Consider the following 9,278-nt stretch of genomic DNA (forward strand, 5'->3'; position numbering starts at 1 on the left):
AAATGGATGTCAAGACCGCTTTCCTTAACGGAAAGTTGGCTGAGGATGTTTACATGGCTCAGCCAGAGGGGTTTGTGGATCCGAAGCATCCGAATAGAGTGTGTAAGCTTGAGAAGTCCATTTATGGACTTAAGCAAGCGTCTCGCAGATGGAATCTTTGCTTCGATGAGAAAGTCAAAGAGTTTGGATTTGTACGAAGCGAAGACGAATCTTGTGTATATGTCAAAGCCAGTGGGAGTGTAGTAAGCTTCCTCGTTCTATATGTCGATGACATATTACTCATAGGAAATGACATCCCGACTCTGCAGGAGGTTAAGTCCTGGCTCGGGAAGTGCTTCGCTATGAAGGACCTCGGAGAGGCTTCTTACATTTTGGGAATAAGGATAGTAAGAGAAAGAAGTAAGAGACTAATTGGACTTAGTCAGAATACTTACTTGGAGAAGGTACTAAAACGTTTTAGTATGGAAAACTCAAAGAAGGGAGAACTACCGATACAAGGAAATGCCAAGTTGAGTAAGACTCAAAGTCCGAGTACGGAAGCCGAGATAGCAGAAATGAGCCGAGTACCATACGCTTCCGCAGTTGGCTCAATCATGTACGCTATGACTTGTACTCGCCCTGATGTAGCCTTCGCTTTGAGCATGGTTAGCAGATATCAAGGGAACCCTGGCAAAGCACATTGGATTGCGGTGAAGAACATCCTTAAGTACCTTCGGAGAACGAAAGAATGGTTCTTAGTCCTTGGAGGGAGTGATGACTTGAAGGTGTGAGGGTATAGTGACGCCAGCTTTCAAACCGACAGGGACAACTATCGTTCGCAGTCAGGCTGGGTCTTTACCCTAAATGGAGGAGCAGTGACATGGAAAAGTTCCAAGCAAGAAACCGTAGCTGATTCAACGTGCGAATCAGAGTACATCGCAGCAAGCGAAGCGTCGAAGGAGGCAATATGGCTGAAGAACTTCATCGGTGATCTTGGAGTTGTACCGGCCATAAAGGAGCCCATGGAGATTTTCTGTAATAACGAAGGTGCGGTTGCCTTGACCAAGGAACTGAGGGATCATGGTAGATCTCGACATATCGACAGAAAATATCACTTCATTAGACATCATGTAGAAGAAGGACAACTCGTAGTGAAGAGGATATCATCAGAAGATAACCCAGCAGATCCGCTTACGAAGGGACTGAGTAGGGTTAAGCACTTACAGCATGCTAGGAGTATTGGGCTGAAGGATGATATTAGCATAGATTAGATAGTATTAGAAACGTATAATAGATAAATGTAATTAACATTTGATGATTAAATAAAGAAGTTTTATTTATGAGTAAAGTTACTATCACATGTTAGTTGTTTAACTATTGTTTCACTTTGCATGTTTTGACTTCCAGAATAATTGAGTTTATTAGGAATAATCGAATTATTCAAATGGTCCACAATCGTTCATATGTTGGGAGTAGATATGAATGAAGATTGTCGTGAATTGGTGTGTAGAGTGTCTAAATGGTGTTAGACATAGCAAGAGTTGCTGAAACGTTCATGAGTGCTTATGAACTGGTTTTGAGCATTGGAATAAACCCGCGCTTGCTGGAATCACCTTATGGAATACGATATAAAAGGTGATCGCAAGACGATAATATCATATGGTCTTAAAACCTAGATATATGGTTTATTATTTGTTAATTGATTGTGCATTGATAATGCGAAAACGCATCAATAACTTGATGTTATAAAACGTATTGTTGTGTATAGTTGGTTAATGAATAAGTAAATGCATATAAGTCGAAGTTTATCTGTAAATTTTATCCTAAGAGGGTAGAAGAGATATCTTGGCCACTCGATGATTTGATTTGACTTATGTGCCGGGCCCGGTCAGAACTGAATTGATGTGTCCGATTAAGTTCTATGTCAAATAAATCGAAGATCGAGAAATCTAAATGCTAGACTAACCATTCCATAGGATTGTCAGCATGATATCTAACAGAGGACTGTACGATCCCTTATCTAAAGGACAAGATTGATTAGATCAGAGTTGACAGCGTCTTTGAGAGCTACGATTGCAAACCGTATTATACTTGTATAGTTACTAGACTTATCCAAGTGGGAGACTGTTGGAATAGTGTCTAAGGCTATAACTATATTCGGTGGTGCATGGTCCTTTTGGGTTGCCTTCACCATAGCAACTTGAAGGATGATTTGTTAAGAGAGAGTAAATATTATAAGGAATAATATTTAGCTATTTGATTAATATAAGTCATAAATTAATTGGTATTAATTTGGTGACTTAAAGAGATTAATTAAATAAGAGGGTATAAACTGTCAATTGTTTGATAGTTAGACTTTAGACTATAAATCCATTAGGATGGACTTTGGACGGATTCTAAGAGCTTTAGGATAGCTCAAAATCGTCCATAAGGATATCTATGGAATGGATTTGGATAGCCTTAAGTGAAGATTATCCAATTAGGGTTTAGGGTGAAACCCTTAAGGAGTCTAAAGGTATAAATAGGCCCTTGGGATGTGGAATTCGTGTACAACCTTTCAGAACCTAAAGCAAGGAACCTCTGGTCGAATTCCATCCCCTCTCCTCTCTCCTAAATCATCTTGCTTGCTATTGGTGTTTGTAAGCCATTAGAGGAGTGACAATTGTGACTCTAGAAGCTCCAAGACAAGAAGATCAACAAGGAACTCAAAGGTATGATTCTAGATCTGTTTTAATGTTGTTGTTTAACCTAATTAGCCATTAGAAGTCTCGGATTCAAAAGCATGTTTATTAGAAAGCCTAGATCCAAGCAATAGGGTTTTGCATGCGCACATAGGAAAGTTCTTATGGCTAAAACCCAACAGATACATGGTATATTGATAGTGGCTGCTCCAAGCATATGACAGGAAACCGGAACTACTTACGTGACTTCAAACCTATACAAACCAATCAAGATGTTACCTTCGGCAACAACATGAAATCAAAAATCAAAGGTTATGGAAACATAACAAATGGTAATTTTACCATAAAGAAAGTTGCCTTCGTCGATGACCTGAAACACAACCTCATCAGTGTTTCTCAACTGTGTGATAACAATCTTGAAGTTCTTTTCACCAAACAACGAAGCTTGATCATGGACGCCAAAACCAGAGATGTTATAGTTGATTCTGACCGTGCCGGAAATATGTATCCACTTGACATGGATCTTATCTATGGTAAACCCGATATCTGTTTGTTATCTAAAGCCCCAGCAGACATTAGTTGGTTATGGCACCGCCGCCTTTCCCATCTAAACTTTGGGTACATCAACAAATTAATCGGCGATGATCTTGTTCGAGGGCTACCACTTCTGAAGCTTGATAACGAAACTCTTTGTGCTGCATGTGAAAAAGGAAAACTTTCCAAATCCACTCACAAAAGCATCTCAGAATCTAGTGTATCCGAACCACTAGAGTTGTTGCACATAGACCTTTGTAGCCCTGCCAAAACCCAAACCATACAAGGGAAGAAGTACATTCTTGTTGTCGTTGATGGTTTCTCGCGCTTTACTTGGGTCTTTTTCTTAAGACTAAAGTCAGAAGCACCTGAAGAGATGATCAACTTCATCAAACAAATCGAGCTGAAGTTGAAACGACCTGTTCGAAGAATCCGAAGTGATAATGGTTTAGAGTTCAAAAACAATACTCTAGATTCATTTCTCAAAGACAATGGAATTGAACACAACTTCTCAGCCCCATACACTCCACAACAAAACGGTGTTGTCGAAAGAAGGAACCGAACTCTATGTGAAGCTGCAAGATCAATGCTTATCTTCGCTGATCTGCCACAATACTTCTGGGCAGAAGCAATAGCCACAGCTTGCTATACTCAAAATCGTTCCTAAATCCATAAACATCTTCATAAAACACCATATGAAGTCATTAACAATCGAAAACCAAACATCAAATTTTTTCATATTTTCGGTTGTCGATGCTTCGTAAAGAATAATAAAGATCACCTTTCAAAATTTGAATCAAGGTCGGATGAAGGAATTTTCCTTGGTTACTCTTTTTCTTCAGCTGCTTATCGAGTACTGAATAAACGTACTAGAGTAATTGAAGAAAGTACCGATGTTCATTTCGATGAATTTTATGTTAGGAAATTGGATCGTGAACACTTTGGTTCAAAAATGATTGAAAATATTTTTCAAAATCCAATTCAACAAACACCTTCTCCTGACATAGACATTGAAATCGATCTTGATTTGCTTTTTGAACAACCAAAAACCGCTTACAATTCTGAACTTCTAACTACTTTAATTGACCCTACAGGAACACCCAGTGAAGTAATTCCACAAACAAACCAAAATGATGCAAATCAATTCGAGGGGGAACCATCAACACATACTTCCTCTTTGGAACAAACACCAAATCCTCCTTTAAACACCCCAACCCCAACCCCAAATAGCCAAAACAATCCCGATGCATCATTATGGGGGAACCTTCAAACCTATTCCAAGATGAAACGCCCGGAGAAGAACAATGGGATACTGAAACTCCAATTATTATAGCGGAAGAGAATCGCTTAATAAAGTGGACCAGAAATCATCCAACAGACCAAATCATCGGAGATCCCAACATAGGCATTCAAACTAGAGGCGCATCCACAAATGAATGTTTATTTGGAGCCTTCTTATCCACGACTGAACCCAAAACCATACATTCTGCTATAAAAGATCCAGATTGGGTAAAAGCTATGCAAGAAGAGCTAGCAGAATTTGAAAGAAACGACGTATGGAATCTTGTTCCTACTCCACCCGATGTTACTGTTATAGGTTCAAGATGGGTATACAGAAACAAGACTGACGATCAAGGAATGATTTGTCGAAACAAGGCACGTCTAGTAGTCAAAGGATATTCACAACAAGAGGGAATCGACTACGATGAAACATATGCTCCAGTTGCCCGAATTGAAGCAATTCGCATCTTTCTTGCATATGCTGCACATAAGAATTTCAAAGTATTCCAAATGGATGTTAAATGTGCATTCCTACATGGAGAGATAGATCGCGAAGTATACATCCAACAACCACCAGGTTTCGAAGATCCCAAATTTCCAGATCACAGCTTTAAATTGCAGAAAGCTGTCTACGGCTTGAAACAAGCACCTCGAGCTTGGTATGCCACGTTGTCAACCTTTCTCGAAGAATCAGGTTTTAAAAGAGGTTCAATTGATCAAACCCTCTTTCGTAAAATCTTTAATAAACATCTGTTAATCGTACAAATATATGTTGATGACATTATTTTCGGTTCTACTGATGAATCTTTAAGTGTTAAGTTTGCAGATCTAATGAAGAGCAAATTTGAAATGAGCATGATTGGGGAGATGACTACTTTTCTCGGACTTCAAATCAAACAGTCAACTGATGGCATTTTCATCAACCAAGAGAATTATGTCAAAAACCTACTCACTCGTTTTTCTATGGAAAAATCCAATACTGCAAAAACCCCAATGGCTTTTGGATACAAAATTGATGCAGACTTAAATGGCAAACCCGTTGACCAGAAAAGATATCGTGGAATGATCGGATCACTCTTATACCTCATTGCCAGCAGACCTGACATCATGTTTTCTACATGTGTTTGTGCTAGATACCAAGCAAATCCTATGGAATCCCATGTAGTTGCTGTGAAACGCATCTTCAAATACCTTAAAGGCACTCCCAAACTTGGCCTTTGGTATCCAGCTAAATCCGATTTTCAGTTGAACGCTTTCACCGACTCAGACTACGGAGGATGCAAGCTAGATAGGAAGAGTACATCTGGTAGCTGTCAATTCCTAGGAGGTAGACTAGTGAGTTGGACTTCAAAGAAACAGACTTGTGTATCCACATCAACAGCAGAAGCTGAATATGTCGCTGCCGCCAGCTGTTGTTCACAAGTCATATGGATGCAAACTCAACTGCGTGACTATGGCTTCAAAATCTCACAAATTCCCATATTTTGTGACTCAACCAGTGCAATTGCCATTTCTCACAATCCCGTTCACCATTCCATGACAAAGCACATCGACATTCGATATCACTTTATCAAAGACAGCATTCAAAAGGGTCATATCGAACTACACTTCATCAACTCCGAAGATCAAATTGCCGATGTCTTCACTAAGGCTCTCGATGAAACAAAGTTTCAATACTTCCTAGGCCGTCTAGGAATGTTAAATCCAGATAACATCCATCCTTAAACTTTTACTTTTTGTTTGTACAAAAGTGTGTTTACTTTCATTCAAAAAGAAAATTCAAAAACAATTTGAAAACTACTTTCTTTTCAAAAAAAAAAAAAACCAAAAACATTGAAATAACCAATATTTCCAAAAACATTCAGAAAAACAAATCTTCAAAAATATAATAAAAGACTTGCCATAATAAGCTTTTTTTAGAACCTTGTGATTAATCGTCTTTTGACTTAATTTTCAGATGCTTATGCTCGATGAAGATTTTAAGTCATATTGATTCTCAATTGGAGTGAAGGTTCAAATCTCCTACTTTTCATAATGTACATAACTTTATTTCCTTCAATTTTATTTCATTATTGATGATTTTAAAAGGGGACATAAGGTTAGGAGGTTCAGATGAAAACAAAAACCCATGTGAGAATTTGTGCCTCATCAATCTGAATCATTGTGGAATTCATTTCTTGTGAGCTTAGGTGTGTCACTATTGCTTATAAGGTATATCCAATTATACCTTATCACGGTCTCATTTTTGCTTAGATATCAAAATGACCAGGGACGATACATTCATTTCTTACATACTAGACAAACTATCTTTTATGCCACTAATCCCTACCTAGATATAAGCCAACCAAAAATGATGTCTTGAGATCCCGTGATCCATCAACAAGAAAAGATGAAACAAGATAAAGAAGAATCAACAAGAAAGCCAAATCATTCACTGAAGAAATACCAAACAAAACAAAAACAAAAAAAACTCTACATTTGGTATTTTCAAACAAAGTTCAACCAAATGGTTATTTCAAAGCAAATATCAAAAGATCTCGTGATCTGTTTTTAACCATTTTTCACAAAAAGGGATATCTTAATCCCGCAAGATAGATACTCTCAAAAATCCCAATTTTCTCAAATGTAGCAAATTCTCGATGCTAAAACAAAATATCCTTTTACAACAAAAAGATATTGATCAACAAAAAGGATACCATCAAAGAAAAAGCTGCAACAACAATGGATTTCCCGGGATACTGTAGCCTTCATCACTGAAGATTCTTAGTTGCAAACTGCACTATGAAAATTGCTAAACCCCTCTACATGTATTTCCCGACGGAGAGAGAGTGAACTTAAATGGCATGAATGAAGAAACCCGCTGAGTAATGCCGAAACCAGTCTTATGTGATTGATTATCTAATAATGAGACTAAGTGACCTTTCAGGAAAAGCATAGTTGAACACCTCCAATATGAGTGTGAGTCATCATAGAGAGATATCACTCATTTTTAGTGATCATTAACTTGTTCTGCTGCCAGAACAACCAAACACCCAAGTGAAGTGTGAGCTATACCTATGAGCGTTCATCTGAATCGACCTGTTAGACCACTTGTCGTCATTAATAATGCTATAAAATCTTAAGAAATTTCTTTAGATACATATATGGCTACCCTTTGATAACCGAACCCGAGACTTTGATTCGGAAACAAATTTCTGAAAATCTTTTACATAAGATATGTTAAACCAAGTCACAAACTTTCAAATCAATTGCTATGGTTTTATATATATCTTATCTATTGACAAATCTTTTATCTCGAATCTTCAAAAGTTAAACTGTCAATATGATTATATCATACCTGTCCTTATTTCAGCAATGATCACATAGGGGAAATTGTTGAAAAATGTTCTTATGTAACCTTGTATGTGACCATAACTGAAATAAGATGAACTGTTTTTTTACAATCTAACAAATATTATCAGTTATTTCAGGTTGCATGAATGCGTGATAAAACGGAAAATACGAAAACACGCGAATGACGAAAACACATATGTGTGACTAAACATTTTCAACAATATATATATATATATATATATATATATATATATATATATATATATATATATATATATGTATTATATACATATGTATGTATTATATATGTATATATGTATTATATATATGTTGTATATGGAAAATTGGAAAAGTCAACAAAGAAGAGTCAATAAGTCAAGGAAATGAAGTTGCAAATGAATACCCCCCCACGTTTTTGCCTCCTACTCTACATCAACTTGCAGCCAACTCTCCATATACTCAAGTGCACTAGAAGATATTTGTTTCATGCATATATGTATACATGAGTTTGTGTGTGTAAGGGTGTGTGTTCATTTTTGTAATCTTGTAACACTTCCTACAAACTACAAACACTCCCAAGAACATCACAAAAATCATCATCTTCTTCAAGAACAAAGACAAATCCCTGGAGAAAATGAAGAACACCAAGATCAAACAACAATGAAGTGAAGAACACCAAGATCATCAACAAGCTAAATGAAGAACACCATCAACCATCTTCATCTTCTTCATTGAAACTCAAGGTTCTTCATCTTCACTATCCTTGTTCATCACACCATTTACCACCAAACACCTCCCTTCTATTAACCTCCTTCCAATCTCAAAATAATCTCCAAACACCCTCCAAATACCCTCCTTAAACCTCCTCCAAAAACCCTTTCAAATCACCACAACCATCACCACCTTGCTGTTTTTCGACATCAGAATCTTCAAGTCAAAAACGAAGAAAACTGGGCTCGTTACAAGCACAAAAAGACTAGGGAGATTTTCACCATCAATTCATCAGGACCTTACCTACATCTAGAAATTTTCGTGGACGATTTTGACCACAGGAAACCCCAAAGAGACGCGAGAGAGAATTGGCTATCCAGAGAGATTTCTGTTTTCAAGTTCAGAATCTGCATGTTAGAAAACAGAAAACCGAGCACAACACAGCCAAAATAAGACTAGGGAGATTTTCACCACAAATTCTTTAGAACCTTACCTTCATCTAGGAATTTTCGTGGACGATTTTGACCAAAGGAAACCCCAGAGAGACGCGAGAGAGAAATGGCTATCCAGAGAGATTTTCTGAAAACTGAAGGTTTTTAATCTGTGTATGCAAGGATCTGCGCGAACACGACCCGTGTTGTTTTTGCCTAAATCAACACGACCCATGTTCAGGATTTTGACCTTTAAAACCTTCTAAAAACCTCCTACACAACCCGTGTCACTTGTGCCTTATTCTACACGACCCGTGTTCAGAAGCTT

Source organism: Lactuca saligna, chromosome 3, assembly GCF_052625555.1.
Source record: "Lactuca saligna cultivar CGN05327 chromosome 3, ASM5262555v1, whole genome shotgun sequence".
Lineage (NCBI taxonomy): Eukaryota > Viridiplantae > Streptophyta > Magnoliopsida > Asterales > Asteraceae > Lactuca > Lactuca saligna.